Source organism: Gekko japonicus, unplaced genomic scaffold, assembly GCF_001447785.1.
Source record: "Gekko japonicus isolate JY-2015 unplaced genomic scaffold, Gekko_japonicus_V1.1 scaffold1019, whole genome shotgun sequence".
In the NCBI taxonomy this organism is placed as follows: domain Eukaryota; kingdom Metazoa; phylum Chordata; class Lepidosauria; order Squamata; family Gekkonidae; genus Gekko; species Gekko japonicus.
In genome coordinates, this window is record NW_015164702.1 from 590,026 (window position 1) to 606,656 (window position 16,631).

Sequence of the window (16,631 nt, forward strand, 5' to 3'; positions counted from 1 at the left end):
CACCCTGTGAGGCAGATTAGGCTGAGAGATTGTTGCTCGCTTCTTAAATAATCTTCATGGCTGAACAGGGATTCCATTCCATGCTATGCTACAACCCTGCCTCTGTTAATACATAATACACTACAATCAATGCTCCCTCTAACCCAGGGGTGTCGAACTCATTTGTTATGAGGGTCGGATCTAATATAAATGAGACCTTGTTGGTCCTGGCCACGTGTGTCATAAAATGTAATGCCAGGTAGCAAAGATATAAACTTTATAAAGGACACAAACACAACGGGTTTTTTTTAACTTAAAATAAAAACATGCTTAAAACATTAGCACTCTTGCAATATTTTGTTTATTTAACAGTGTCTGGTAACTGAGACCTCTTGCTCTGAATTATTGCATCAAAATGTCTGTGCTGCAATCTTGAGTATGCTGTATCTGTAAGCTGCAAACCTATGATGATGCAGCAGCAGTAGGACTGGAAGAAGAAGCAGAAGACAGCTAGTTCCACTTTGGGCCTGATAGAAGCCCTCCGGGGCCTGATCCGGCCCCCGGGCCGCATGTTTGACACCCCTGCTCTAAGCTGTGAAGTCTTGTGAGCAAAAATTCTGCTTTGTGAGCTACTGGCATTAATGTTGTGAGCAGGTGATTTGGCTACTGCATAAATTAGTTTGCTCTGGAACCATCCTTCCTGAGCTAAGACAAAAATGTGTGAGCTGGAGGCTAAAAAACCTGTGAGCTAGCTCACACTAACTCATCTTAGAGGGAACACTGACTACAATCCCTACAATACAACTCACCCCCAAAACTTCTGATCAGATATACCTAATATCTTGGGGGAAAGAGCTATACTGTTTGCATAATCTGAAATGGAAAATTCTATTAAATTACGGATCACAGGTGTGGTGTGTATGTTTGAGCTGGAAACTTTGCTCTCAATGCATTCCTGATGCTATAGTCTTTGCTTACGGCTCACAATAGGTCAGTGTCTTGCCAGAAAACCAAACAGTAGGATACTGCAGCTTCTCTCAGAAGATACTGCTGCTCATATATTTACTGATAATTATATTTATTTGTCCAATGGAGCCAGTTGACCTATGTCGTTCAGCTGGCCAATGAGGTTCCCAGGTCAGTCACAATCACAGGCACAAAAGGCCTGCAGGTGAAACTGCACTTGGTTTTCAGTGGGAAGGTTGTATGAGTAGAGAGTTCCACGCTATGAGATTGAAAGTAAAAATAAATGATGACATACCAAGGATTTACTGAAAACAATGAGCCTGAGTTCTCTGCTCATACAATCACACTTGGGCTTGAATTCTGGTATGACCCTCGTCTTGACAACAGTGTTGCCTGTGATCTCCAACACGTTCATTCAGAAGGAAGCCCAGTCTGCTTAATTAAGATTTACTCAGGGACAAGTGGGTGTAGGATCTGGGACTGTAATTAAAAATGAGGTTATCAAAAGCTGTCGAGACAGAGGCCCACATATCACAGAACCAAAACACCTCCAAAGCCGTTTCCCACCAGCTGCCAGCAGGGCTAGTTTGCAGAGATGTCCAGATTAGATATCTAACGCTGGATAAGTTCCATTCTTATGGAGCTCAGATTTGCATCAAAGGCCAGACAGAATCCTTTGAATGATTTCCTGGACGAAAATAGCCATGGGGATCATCATGCACATGTTATGTCGGTGGACTTAAAGCTGGTAAGGTAGATTGCTCCCGTTTTTGCACACTCCAGCATATATGAACCAAATGTGGAAGAATCTCTTGGATTTCTGGGATGCCAGAATGAGCACTGCTGCCACCACACATTTTGTATCAGTTTTACATATGCGTCTTTATCACACAAATCCTGCCCTTCTTCCCACGCATGCAAGTCGAACTACATAGTTTTATTCCATTTTGTCCTCACAGTCACCCTGTGAGGCAGATTAGGCTGAGAGATTGTTGCTCGCTTCTTAAATAATCTTCATGGCTGAACAGGGATTCCATTCCATGCTATGCTACAACCCTGCCTCTGTTAATACATAATACACTACAATCAATGCTCCCTCTAACCCAGGGGTGTCGAACTCATTTGTTATGAGGGTCGGATCTAATATAAATGAGACCTTGTTGGTCCTGGCCACGTGTGTCATAAAATGTAATGCCAGGTAGCAAAGATATAAACTTTATAAAGGACACAAACACAAAGGTTTTTTTTTAACTTAAAATAAAAACATGCTTAAAACATTAGCACTCTTGCAATTTTTGTTTATTTAACAGTGTCTGGTAACTGACACCTCTTGCTCTGAATTATTGCATCAAAATGTCTGTGCTGCAATCTTGAGTATGCTGTATCTGTAAGCTGCAAACCTATGATGATGCAGCAGCAGTAGGACTGGAAGAAGAAGCAGAAGACAGCCAGTTCCACTTTGGGCCTGATAGAAGCCCTCCAAATCTACAGAGCTGGAAACCCCAGGTGCTGTGTCAAAGGACTGTGGCTCCCCAACTGATTCTCACCAACGCCTCTGTATAAACTGCTCTGGAGTAAAGTGTAACAGCCCCAGGCCCCTGCAGGGTGAACCAGTTAGGGCTGCCAACTCCAGGCGGGGCCCAGAAATCTTACAACAATCACAACTGGTCTTCATAGTGCAGAGAGCAGTTCCCTTGGAGAAAATGGCTTCTTTGGAGGGTGGACTCTATGGCATGGTACCCTGCCAAGGTCCCTCCCCTCCCCAGGCGCCACCCTAGATCTCCAGGAATTCCCTACCCAGAGTTGGCAACCCTACAAGTTGGAAGAAATGAAGTCCCAGAATCTTTCTGGGTCACTATCCTCGTGGCAACCCCCCCAACCCCATTGGGATGAATGCCTTCCCCCCCCTAGAGTTGCCCACCTCCTGGAGGGGCCTCAAGATCTCCCGGGATTAGAACTGATCTCCAGACTACATAAATCAGTCCCTCTGGAGAAAATGGCGGCTTTGGTGGGTGGACTCTATGACCTCATACCCTGCTGAGGACCCTCCCCAAACTCTACCTCCCCCCCCGAACCTCAAGGTGTTTCCCAACTCAGAGATGGCAACGCTACCGTCCCCTCCCCAAGTTTTTTTTTTTTTGCATCGGTCACATAAAAATGGTGTTAAAACAGATGTACTCCGTATAAATGGCATAAAAGGAACAAACAAACAAACAATCTCTCAAGTAGGCAAAACAGAGAGCGTGAGAGAACTGATGCTGGAGGCCGGATTGTCAGATCGCTCCCACGTTGGCCTCGGAGCTTGCAGACGGGGAACCGGGGCTCGGATGGAGAGTTCATTTTGCATTGAGATTTGAACTGAATTTTGAGGCTTACCCGAAGATCAAGAACAGATAGGTGGCAGCGCCCCCGCCCCCCAGCAATGCGAGCGACTGAATAGAACAGTCACAGAGGCGTAATACGGTTTCTCGGCGCGATTTTATATGAATGAGTTACTCGCGGGAGGAATTGCATTTGGCGCTGCCCTATTCCCCCCCCCTTCCAGCTGCGCGGCTGTTGTCTTGCAGGCCGACCGCTAGAATAAGCGCCTGCTATTTTTTTTTCCCGGCTGCCCCTTGACTGCCGGCTTGACCACACCCCTCATCCCCTTTGCGGGGCGCCTCTACTATTAACATTATGGTACTTCCATCCTCTTTAGCTCCGGCAAAGAGGAATCCACCAGGTAGTTGCAAAAGAACCAAGCGTGGAAAAGGAAAGCTCCCAGAGACGCGCCCGGCCCTTTCGCTCCTGTCTTCCCAGGCAAGTCAGACACAAAGCCAGTTTCTTTGCGCATCAAACGGGACTGAAGGCCGTGCTTTCCTCTTCCTTGGTTGGGGAAGTGGGCTTATATAGACACAGGGACTAACTTTTGCCTCTCAGCGCTCCCAGATTGGGTGGCACGGTTTGGAGATCACATTGTGGTGTTGTCTTTTGGAGAAAGACAGTTCGCCAATTTGTTGAATGCCCGTATTTAATGCAGGTATTGAAAAGGTTTTTTTTTTGGGGGGGGGGGTCGTCTAAATATGGCGGTATTGAATAGGGTTTTTTTTTGGGGGGGGGGTGTCATCGTCTAGTTCAAGGGGTACATTGGAGGGGCTGTGGCTCAATGGAAGAGCTGCTGCTTTGCATGCAGAAGGTCCCAGGTTCAATCCCAGGCATCTCCAGTTACAAGGACCAGGCGGGAGGCGGGAGGCTTCTGCGTGAGACCCTGGAGAACTGCTGCCAGTTTTAGACAATACTGACCTTACTGATGGACCAAGGATCTGATTCAGTATAAGGCGGATTCATAAGCTGTTTGTGTGTGTATAATGTTTGCTGTTGGTCTTTCTGTGGCACAGAGCAGAGTGCAATTGGGATGGTTTCATAACCTGTAAGTGGTCAGTCGATATGGCAGGGCAGAATATACAGCAGAATTTCTTGGGTGACGTAGTTAGCTATAATTCATGGAATTATTGGATTTAGCATCTAATGGAATATTCTGGGACTCTTGTGCAAAAATAGCAGAGGAATCCCCTGCTTAAACCCCACCCACCCCATCATGGTTGATTTTTTTAAAAAGACCCCCTGTATTGGGGAATCATAACTGGGGGTGAAGAACCAAAAGTAGAGTAGACTTCATTATCAGTAGCTGAAACAGAAGCGTGAATCAGCCTTGTAGTTTTGTAGGCGTTTTTATATTGCAGTTGTGCTGCATCTTATGTGCAGCCAAAAAAAATGTCTTGGTAGCTCTGCGGGGGTTTGGGGCAAGGTTCAAATCAGTTTTCGCTTCTCGTAGTCGTACTGAATGGATTTGATGCGGCTAGTCCTCAATATTCCCTTCCACACGGGTCCTTCTAGGGCTGTATGCTGAGGGTCAGGCTGGGCTTTGTTATTCAAGTCCAATGAGAGATGAGCATAAAAATATTAGTAGAATCTACTGGATCGGACCAGAGGTCCGTTTAGTCCAGTGGCATACTGTTTCACACAGTGGCCCACTGGTTGCCCAGGAAGGCCAAACCAGTGCTCCCTCTAAGCTATAGGGTCTTGTGAGCAAAAATTATACCTTGTGAGCTACTGGCTTTAAAGTTGTGAGTGAGTGATTTGGCTCCTGCATAAATTAGTTTGCTCTGGAGCCGTCCTTCCTGAGCGAAGGCAAACATTTGTGAGCTGGAGGCTAAAAATCTGTGAGCTAGCTTGCACTAACTCAGCTTAGAGGGAACACTGGGTCAAACAAACAGGACATAGAAGCTGAGGCCCTCCTGCCTCCCAGCACTGGTATGCAAGAGGTTTGCTGCCTCTCAATAGGAACATTCCCTTTAGCTCCCATAGCCATTAATGGACATCTGTGCCCTGAATCTGTCTAACCTGCCCCCTTAAAGCTATGTATGTTCGTGGGCATCGCTACCTTCTCTGGTGGTGAACTCCACAATTAAATTATTTGTTGAGTAAAATAAGTATTTCCTCTTGTCTGTCTGAAAATGAATGGTAGTTGTATTAACTCCATTAACAGAAGACACAGCTCAGTCCTCAATGCACGGGAGGATTTAGGAGGTCTGCATCGGCGTTGGTGTGATTCGTTGTCAGCATCTTTGACGCCTGGGTTGATCATTTTGATAGGTGTTGAGATGATGTGCATTCCATTTGCTTCCATTTCAAGTCTTAGTAAGCACAGGTAAAGCCAGAGGTTCTTTGGAATACTAGTTACGGAATGGAATCTGTTCATACGAAGCGGTTCTTAAGCCACTGGTGCCTCTGAACTCTGCCACTTTCATCTTATAGGTGTCTGCAGACAGATTGCTTGTGGGCAATTAAACCTAGGAAGCAGGCAGTGATCACAGCAGATCAGATCATCAGCCAGTATATAAATGAGCCTAATCTTTCTGCAGATGTTCAAAGGCCTAGCCCCTTTGACTCGAGCAGAGATTTGGACTGACTCATGCCTCCTAATGGTAATCTGTCAGGTTTATTTTTCCGTTCGACAGAAATTAGCTACCCCATTTTTATCCCACTGTTTCTTGGAGGGGCTCAGGGTAGCATGCATGGTTCTCCCCTCCTTCATTTTGCCCAGTACAACAACCCTTTGGGGTTGCCCACTCTGGCCTGGGTAATTCCTGGAGATCTGGGATGGTGCCCCTGGAGATCTGGGGAGGAGAGGATCTGGGGAAGGATTTAACCTAGAACCTAGGGTATACTGTAGAGTTCTTTTGCTCTCTGAAGCCGCCGTTTCCTCCGGGGGAGTTGATACCTGTAAGTTAGAGATCAGTTGTAATTCCAGGAGAACTCCAGGCACCATCTGGATGTTGGCAACCCTACCTGTGAAGTAGGTTAGGCTGAGAGAACATGGGTGACAGAGTCATCTAATGAACACAGGGCCGGCTCACCCGCTAGGCGAACTAGGCATTCACCTAGAGTGGGGCCGGCCCTGCGGGTGCCAAACTGGCTGCCCCCGCCAAAGCCCCCCCGCCCCCGCCAAAAGCCCTGTATCTCCCTGACTGCTGCCGCCTCTTTCTTGCTGGACTCGGGGAGAAAGAGGTGGCGGGGGTGGTCAGGGAGATGCAGGGCTTTTGGCAGGGGCGGGCCCGGGTGCAGTTTGGCACCCTAGAACCAGCCAGTCAGTGCCAAAGGGCGCCAAACTGCACCCGCCCCGCCCCCGCCAAGAGCCGGGGGGACCGGCGGAGAGCCTCCGAGGTTTCCAAGCAGTGCCTTCTTTAGTCCCTTCTTCCCCCCCAGCGCCCTCCTCTGAAGAAAGTGCTGGGCTTTCTCCAGAACGCTCAGATGCTCCCCGCCTCCTGGCTAAGTGGTGATTTGAATCTGGGTCTCCAGGGTCCTAAATTAGCCTTCAAACCTCTGTGTTACTCTGACTCTCATAAGAGCAGAACTAAATGGGATTCCAGAACCAGGGAGTTCACAAAAACTAGCAACCCTGGATTGAATTTCCCTTCCTCTCTGAATAATGTGGTTAAGGAAATATAGGATATGACGTCATTATGAGGTGTATTCCTTTCAGTGGCAGTCAGTAGAGCAGGGGCAGGGAAATGTGTGACATGATGACATCACAACCTGTGTTTCCATAGCAACATGCCGCTGCTGGAAGAGGAAGTGGGACTGGCCCCAGGGATGCCATTTTGGATGTCAACCTTATGTTGGATGTCATGCTTAGTTCTGTTCATAGCTTTAGAACTGGTTTTGCTCCTGTATCTAATCTGGGCTGCAGGCCAGAATCTGATAGACTAATCAACTAAATCGATCAATTACTCAGTTAAATTGATTAATTGGTGAGTGAATTAAGGGCATGTTTTGAATCTCTCTTGGTTCCTGTGCATTATTCTGTTAAGAAAATAGAAAAGAAGTTATTGAGGTTTCTTCTAGCAACGAGTGGAAAGTATTATTCTGAAAGTTTAGTGTTTATATCATGCACTCATTTTTAAAGCCTCTCACATATCACACAGCAGCACTCACAAGAACCCTGTAACGTAGGCGAGCATTGTTACTCGCCGTATTACAGAGAAATGAACTGAGAACGAACAGCTTCACTAAAGCCACCTAGCAATTGTATGCCTAACATGAGCCTTGAACCAGCGATGTCTTCGATCACAGCTCATTCACTTACCTACTGCGTGATACCAGTCATGGCTTAGTTAACCCTTCATTTGTGCTTTCTTGAATATCTCAGAAAGGCACCTATGAGCTTTCGGCATGATGCACATTGGTTCAAACTTAATCTGATCAAAGGAAGGTGATTAATAGGTTAAGAAATCCTTAGTTGCCGGAGAGCCCTCCACCTATCACTTCCTTCCCTTCCCCTCACATCTTTGTTTAATTATAAATTGTGGCTACACTCTGAGATGTGAAGCAGAACAGACTGCTGTGGCCTTAATGCTCCCCCCCCCCAAAAAGACCCAGCATCCTCGGAGGTTAGTGCTAACACGCCCTTTGTTTGACCTCCCTTCCATCTGCCAATTTACCGGACCGGCTCTTCCATGCCTTCGATTGTGATATTAACCATGTCTCATTATGCATTCATAGACCCTGCCTATAATGCTATCAAATGCTAATGGAGACAGGATATGAGATTTCATACGCAGGAAGGCTTTGCCCCATTCTGAGTTGGGGGAGAACCCCCCCCCCCGGGATGATTTGGTGAGCATGACCCAACCTGGAGCGTATCTGGAATTCGTGCTGAAATTTCAGCTGGACAAAATGAAGGGTTGGTGGATAGAGATGCGGAGAGAAGAAAACGCCACCAAGTGTTTTTTTTGTAACTGATGGTACCGTGCAAGTTTTCAGACACATCCACTCAGCTGGGGGGTATGTAGCCCGGTAGCACCCTGTGAGATTGGTCAGGAAACCAGGAAACCTTAGATTAAAATCTCTCCTTTGCCAGCATCTCAACAGGGAAGCTATGATAAACCTCTTTGTTAGGGTTAACGTTGTTAGAGTTACCTCTTTGGGGAAATTCTGGGAGATTTGTCGTACAGCCTAAGGAAGGTGGAGTTTGGGGACGGAAGGGGACTCAGTGGCATATAAGGCCATAGAGTCCACCCTCCAAAGCAGCCGTTTTCTTCAGGGGAACTGATCTCTGTAGTCTGGATCAATGTTCCCTCTAAGCTGTGGAGTCTTGTGAGCAAAAATTCTGCTTTGTGAGTTGTTGGGAAATTCTGGGAGATTTGTTGTACAGCCTAAGGAAGGTGGAGTTTGTGGACGGAAGGGGCCTCAGTGGCATATAATGCCATAGAGCCCAACCTCCAAAGCAGCCATTTTCTTCAGGGGAACTGATCTCTGTAGTCTGGAGATCAGTTGGGATTCTGGGAGAGCTCCAGGTGGTAACTTTAACAACTTTACTCTCCACTTCTCCACCTCTATAGAAATCTGCAATATCATTATATTTAATAGTAAAGCGGATGGCCTGTGCCAGTCCTGAAAATAGCAAAACCTGATCACCCATCCAGGGAATATCCCAGATGAGTGGGAAACCCATTCTGTAAATTAACTTAAAGAAAACTGAGCAGAGTTTAAGAGTCCCAGAATCCCAAGAGGAGCCAAGATTCAGTTGCAACTGAGATTCAGTTAATGTGGCAAAAATACAATCTTTCAGAAAGGGGATCTGACTGCAGTCTATTTTGCTGTTTGTTGTATGTATAACCGTGCTCTTAGTGCCCTGTCTTCTAAGGAGGTGTTTCCATTTTTTGCATTGTATATATGTCAAATATATATTTTTTCTGCTGCATTGTTTTCTACTTTTTGAGCCTGGTCCTTTTGCATTGTTTTGCAGTCTGATTGCATTGTTTATGTTTTGTAATCTGCCTTGAGTCTCATCGAGAAAGGTGGACTAAAAATACAGTAAATAAAGAATGTGATCCGTTAGTCCAGTTATGGCCATTTACTTCAGATTCGATCACCTTTTTATCCTGTTCATCCTCCTAGGAGCTCAGGGATATTACACGTGGCTCCCCAAATTTTTATCATCACAACTTTGTGAGGTAGCTAGACTTAGAGATAGATCAGTTGACCCGAGATCACTCAGCGAGGTTCATGTTTGAATGAGGATTTATATTTCAGTTGCATCAGTCTTACTCTGATGTTCTGACCTCTACACTACAATGGCTACCCTGAAAGTACTAAGAGTAAAATTCTGCCACTATTTCACACTGGAAGATTAATTGCTCAATTAAACATTTGTAAATATTCATTTTTTAAAATACTGTGCCGCTGAAAAAAGAGTTGAGTCCTGGCAGACAGGCTGCTGAGGGGTAGTCAAAGACTTTTAGCTTGACGGCTATTTACCAAAATCGCCACGTGGCTAGCGGACTTGCTCAAAACCTGGCATTTGCCAAATATACAAACAATTGTGGATAGCAGAATTTCAGATTTCAAAATGTGCCTGCTTTGAAATGATTTCTTCCCCTTGTATGTTAAAGTGTATCATAAACCATCAGCGTAAGAGGCCCCTATGATGCACATGATAACTGATGCATTATTTTGTGATAACTATAATTGCCAATACTGTTTTCTTCCCTTGTGTATCCAGAGTTGGTTCAATGCACACACAGAGCTAAGGAATGGGTCACTTTATGTTGTAGCGATTGACAAATATTTGTCATGCATTGCTGAAAAGTTCAAAGACAGTGCAAGAAAAAATGCAAACCATTCTCAGGAAAGAAGAGAGCAAACAGTTCAGGAGAAAATGAGAGTTCTCCAAGAATCTTATTAGAAAACCATCACCTTCTCTTTGGCATTTGTTGTTTCTGCTACTACATGACTTGCCTTTTAGGAACATGGGGATAACGCTCTCTTTCCGATCATTTTAGCTCAGTTTAAAAGGCAAGGTATGATCCAGCCAAAGTTAAGCTGGCTGATCCCATTGATTTCAATAAGAGTGCTCTATCCATTTCTTCATGGAGATCAGAGAATCTCTAGAACACATACCTAGTGGCCAGTCATGCTGAATGGTTCTGGCTCTGTGTTAGAACACATACTGATAAGGTCACTTGTTCAAGCCCTGGCATATCCAGTTAAGAATTCTTTAAGTGTTGAGATAGTCTAGTGTAGTGGTTAGAGTGCTTAATTAAGACTGGGAAAACCCAGTTTCAATTGCACACTGGGCAGTAGAACGCACCAGGTGACCTTGGGACCAGTCACTCTTTGTTAGGTAACTTACTTCACAGGTTTGTTGTCAGGATACAGTGGAGGAAGTGAAAATGGCTTACAGCTCCTAGAACTCATTGGAGGCAATGCTGGATGGAAACAACAAAATACCACCTTTCTCCGCCTGAGCTCCCGGAGAACTGCTGCCAGCCAGAGTGGGCAGTACCAGTGGCCTGACTCAGTATACAGCTTCATGTGTTCAGATTCATCACCACTTAGCATAGGATTTCTGTATTCTCACCCCCTCTCTCCATACAAATGCACAAATATTCAATTGGGAAGGCATTCAGGACATTAGAGGCAGGGATAACTGCTGCATTTGGAGAACGGTGTCTCTCCTCCCCCCCCCCAAAGGCATTCAGGTCATTAGAGGCAGGGATAACTGCTGCATTTCGAGAACGGTGTCCCCCCCCCATCTCAATTCTTGTGGGCTAATAAGCCTGACCTGGATAGCCCAGGCTAGTCTGATTGGGTCAGATCTCAGAAGATAAGCAAGGTCAGCCAGGGTTAGTATTTGGGTGGGAGACCACCAAGGAATTCCAGGGTTGCTATGCAGAGGCAGGCAATGGCAAACCACCTCTGAACGTCTCTTGCCTTGAAACCCCACAGGGTCACCATAAATCAGCTGTGACTTGATGGCATAAAAAAGAGCTCACTTGGTGTTCTGATGGTGCCCTCCATACATCACAGAAGAGTGAGGGCAAACAGAAGACTTCCTTGATGGGTGCTCTGCAGAACTTCCTGTGGCTGGAGGTCCACCCAAGGCCAAGGCCCAGCATTTTACAGGACAAAACACTTACAATGATCTGTCAGCAGTTCAGTTGTGGGAGATTGTATTGCCGTGTTTTTTTCCTGTATGTCAATGCTCCTGATTTGGTGTTTTAAATGGCAGTTGAATGGAGAGTTTGTGGGCAAGGACTGGTGAACCTTTACGCATGGACTGTGGCTTCTCTATATCCTGTACAAGGAATGGTGCTGAGGTTCGCCTTGACACTAAGGATTTGGTGGGATGTAAAGGACATGAGATTGTGGGATATAGTGATTTAAGATCAGGGGTGCTGCTGTTCTTACACATGGCGTGATCAAAACCTGAGCTGCTCAGAGTGCTTCTTGTTTCTTAAACTGCACACTTTTGAACTGTGGGTTTAATCACGGTTGAAAACAAAGAGTGTTTAGAAAGTACTTGCATACGTTGGTGGCAGTCCCCGTCATATAGGGCACCACTGTTAGTTGGTGTATATTCAGCTCTTAACGGTTTGTGAGGTTGATGAGAACAGAGGTTTACCTGGCATCAGGGGTTCGTTTCGTAGAAAAAGAGCTATGGGAACTCATTAGCATAACTCATTAGCATATGCCACACACCCTGACATCACCGGAAGTGTGTCATAAGGCCACACCCCCTGACATCACCGGAAGTGTGTGATAAGGCCACACACCCCGCCCCCAATGGTCCCGGCCGCCGCCGCCGGCCTTAGTGAACCTTTACGCATGGACTGTGGCTTCTCTATATCCTGTACAAGGAATGGTGCTGAGGTTCGCCTTGACACTAAGGATTTGGTGGGATGTAAAGGACATGAGATTGTGGGATATAGTGATTTAAGATCAGGGGTGCTGCTGTTCTTACACATGGCGTGATCAAAACCTGAGCTGCTCAGAGTGCTTCTTGTTTCTTAAACTGCACACTTTTGAACTGTGGGTTTAATCACGGTTGAAAACAAAGAGTGTTTAGAAAGTATTTGCATATGTTGGTGGCAAGTGTTCTACAGGGAGGATTGGGGTAAAAAAATGCTCGCAGTTTCAGGTTGAATGTGGGGATGTTTGCCTATCATTACCTAAGATATAGGGCCGCGGTGGCTTAGAGGTTAAGACGCTGAGCTGCAGACCGGAAGGTCTGTAGCTCAGCAGTTTGAGACCCTAGTGCCACATGACAGGATGAGTTCCCATCTCTGGCTCCAGCTCCAGCTCCTGCCAATCTAGAAATTCGAAAGCAAGAAATTACAAGTAGATAAATAGGTACCGCTTTGGTGGGAAGGTAACAGCATTCCGTGCGCCTCAGCGTTTTTTCATGCTGGCCATGGAAAAGTCTTTGGACAGGGCTGGCTCTTCAGCTTGGAAACAGAGATGAGCACCGCCCCCTAGAGTCAGATTCGACTAGCTTTCGAGTAAGGGAAACCTTTACCTTTACCTTTTTATCTAAGATATATATCCAGGAAATATACAAGACACTATGAACCTGAGTAAGGTGTCAGTTCTGTTTAACTGAGGATTAGTTAGCTGGGTAGAGAGAAATTTACTTTATTTTGGAGCTAAATCCACTTTCCCCCTTTGCTTTTCAACTGAACCTGGGATTTTGGATACATCAATAAACACTCCACTTCAAATATGTGCCCCTTACAAAGGGTGGTTGGCTGGCTTCATGTCATGGCATATGCTAGGTTTTTTTTTAATTGCTTCCTTTGCCAAAAGAATCAGATCAAATCAATCACAGAGGAGTCCTCGACACTTAACCAAGACAACTTTTTTTGTTGTTCCCAGAGAGAGAGGAACAAAGCTGCCAGTTCCTCCAAAGGGGCATTTTCTGCCTTTGGCGCTGCCAGCTGTTTCATGTTGCAATCAGCCAGAAGGATTTGTTTAAAAATTCATAATAATAATAAATGGCAATCCGTTTCACCCTTGAGCTCTTTCCATGGAAATAACTCCCCAGTTTCCTTCTAAGCAAAAGGTCTTGGATATTACAGAAGGAGGCAGGATGAAAGAGGGGGTAGAAAGGATGAGAAGTGGCCAGCTGGTCATTAAAAAAGCCATTAATCAAAGCCAAGCATTCTGGTCCTGCCCAGTAGGGCAGCGCTCTTGCCAGTGGACTTGTTTGTGGGCTTCCCTGGGACATCTTTCTGGCCACTGTACGAAACAGAGGCTGGACCACTAGCCTACACTTACGTTTGCACGCCTGATACTGAGGCAGACCACAGAGCAGCCACATGTATGGCTCTATTTTTTACTCTGATTACGGGATTATGAACAACGTGGTTTGGATCATAACAACAACACACAGAACACATTAACCTACCTTGTTTCTGAGTCAGACTGCTGGTCAGTCTAGCCCAGTATTGTTGTCCACTTTGACTTACAGCAACTTCCAGGGCCTCAGGACTCAGGACATCTGCTATGAGGTCCTTTGAAACACGAGAGACTGAGGGCTCTTCTGCATTCTCATTTTTGTCACTTGTGTGTCCCTATTGCTTTGTTTATTTTTCTTTTCCGTATGTGTTTTTCTCCCTCTAGTGGTCGATTCTGTAGTACATCACAGTATGTTCGGCATATCTCTGCAGATTTAAACTGGAGGGCTTTTTGCAGGGTATACAGTGATATAATATCAAATTAACCACTAGGGGGTGTAAAATGTGTGCAGAAAAGAGAAAACAACAAAGCAATAGAGACATACAAGCGACGAAAATAAGAATATAGATGAGCCCTGACTGCGAAGCTTTCTGAGATGTCATGGCATATGTCACTTGTGTGTCCGTATTGCTTTGTTTATTTTTCTTTTCCATATGTGTTTTGCTCCCTCTAGTGGTCAGTTCTGTAGTACATCACAGTATGTTTGGCATATCTCTGCAGATTTAAACTGCAGGGCTTTTTGCAGGGTATACAGTGATATAATATCAAATTAACCACTAGGGGGTGCAAAATGTGTGCAGAAAAGAGAAAACAACAAAGCAATAGAGACATACAAGCGACGAAAATAAGAATATAGATGAGCCCTGACTGCGAAGCTTTCTGTTTGAGATGTTGGGTAGCACCATCTTTTCCAAGGCGGAACCTTATGTAAAGAGTGGTTGGTCAGTGTACATGGGGCTGAGCATGTCCTCCATAGTGTCAGGAAGGTACTTATGACTCTTTTTCCATTTCTGCAGGTATCTCAGAGGATGAGTTACTACATGGACACAGCGGTTGAAAATCCAGCTCCCTATCCTCTTTCTCGTCATGTAGTCATGGTAAGGAGAGCTAAACCTGAAATTACTTAGCTCCAACACTCACCGGCCCACCATGGGGTGATGGATAAACCTATCTCAGCTGATATCAGATCAACTGATACTGCAGTTTTTTTGAAAATGCAGGGTGTAGTTCTATATACACTTAGGGAATTAGTCCTGTTGAACTGACTAGGTCTTACTTTTGCAGTAAAATGGTTAGATTTGACTCCAGTAGCTCCTCAGAGATGAACAAGAGTTTCAGGGTATAAGTTCTTAAGTGTCAAAGCTCCCTCGGTCAGCTGTGAGTAGGAGTTGAGATCTCTGGGTCTTTTTATCTCAGTCAGAAGGTGGGAGGGGTGTTGTAAGGAATCTAATTGTTCTACTGTAGACCGGCTTGGCTACCCTCTGAAACGTTTTCAGTAAGCACTTGTATGTGAAGGCTGGAAACTCTTTTTTTTCCTTTTTAAACTTGATGTCTTTATTACTGACTTCTTCCTTAAATGTTTTGCCAAAATGTAATCAACACGGGCGTCGAGAGTGCTTTGATTTGGATAAGCATCAGAGAAAACAGCCAGAGGAGAGGGAAGCAAGAGGAAGTCTTTCGGAGAATCCAAATTTTAGGGAGAAGCTGGGGTTAGAGAAATTGAGATGGTTCTAGAAGCCAGCTGCCAAAAGGGCTATTTTGTCCAAATCGGTACGTGAATTCCATCAAACCATCCCCTCCCCCCATTTCCACCACCCAGCTTTTGGCTCTCGGTCCTTCCCTACCTTCAACTCACAACTGCCCCATGTTTTATGTGATTCCCCCCTTCCTGCTTATGCCAGAAGGGCCCACATTTCTGGGTCTTGTTTATATTCAAACAAATGTGCCTTGTGGGGGAGAGCAAGCGAGTTCAAAGATCTTTTTCTAATCTCCAGTACAACTACCCTGCCTGCCTGATGACTGTCTACTAAAAGTGCGAATTGTCTACACTGAAGAATGATCTTGAGTAACAGGACATTTCTGTGGCTTTTGACCTGGGCTGGCAGTTTCGTGGCTAGGGATTTCCCATAAGCAAGAAGAAGAAACCAGTTTGGCTGGTTTTCTTGCTTTTGGGTAAAGCAAGGGGCAAAGCTGAAGCTTTTCTTGTAAAAAAACAAGTTACACACCTTACACGAATAGATGGCTTTTGTTCTGGGCTTTTCCCCTCAGACCCATTGAAAACTGCAGTCCAACAACATCTTTCCTGGTGCCAGCCAAATAGTTTTAGAACGTGGTGGGGGCCAGGTGGGGCTTTTAGCCAGCAAGTCTTCTGATTGGCCATTGAAGATTTGATTGGCTGTGCAGATTTTTTAAAGACATTGCTTTGACCGCAGCAGAAGGATCTTCACTGTATGAGTGAAGGGAAGCTGCGGCAGCCATTTTGTGCCTGGCTCTGCCTCCTGCGGCAGCCATTTTATGGTTGCCATTTGGTGGCTGCATTCACCACCATTGTGGTGCCCGTAGGATCAAAAAGGTTGAGGATCCCTGCCCTAGACTGTTGGATTTGTCCCCAGGCCCAAGGCAAAATGCTGGATCCACTTTGCCTCACAGAACCACCCAAAGCCACTGGTTCTGCCCGTGACCCACCACTGTCTCTACCTGTAGACCCTCTGCAACCTGCCAGCCCTGCCTCACAGCCCCACCCCAAACTGCTGGCTGTTCCCCCAATCCTACTTACAACCACTCGTTCTGCTTAGGGTTGCCAGCCCCAGGTCCCAGCGGGGCTTCCCTCGCTTTTGGAGGCTCTGATCCACCCCCAAACACGATGACATCACCGGGAAGTGACATCATCGTGTTGCCGACATCGGGGGGTGATGCTCTCGTTTTTGGGCAAACTCTATGCTTTTGAAGGCAAAAAACCCATAGAGTTTTGCCCAAAAACTAGCGCATAACCCCCTTATGTCGGTAACACAATGACGGTACTTCCAGGTGATGTCATTGCACTGCATGCTTTGCGCGCACGGGGCAGAAGATCCTGGGAGGGGCCCGGGAGCCCTCCACTGGATACAAGGTAGGACCTGGCAACC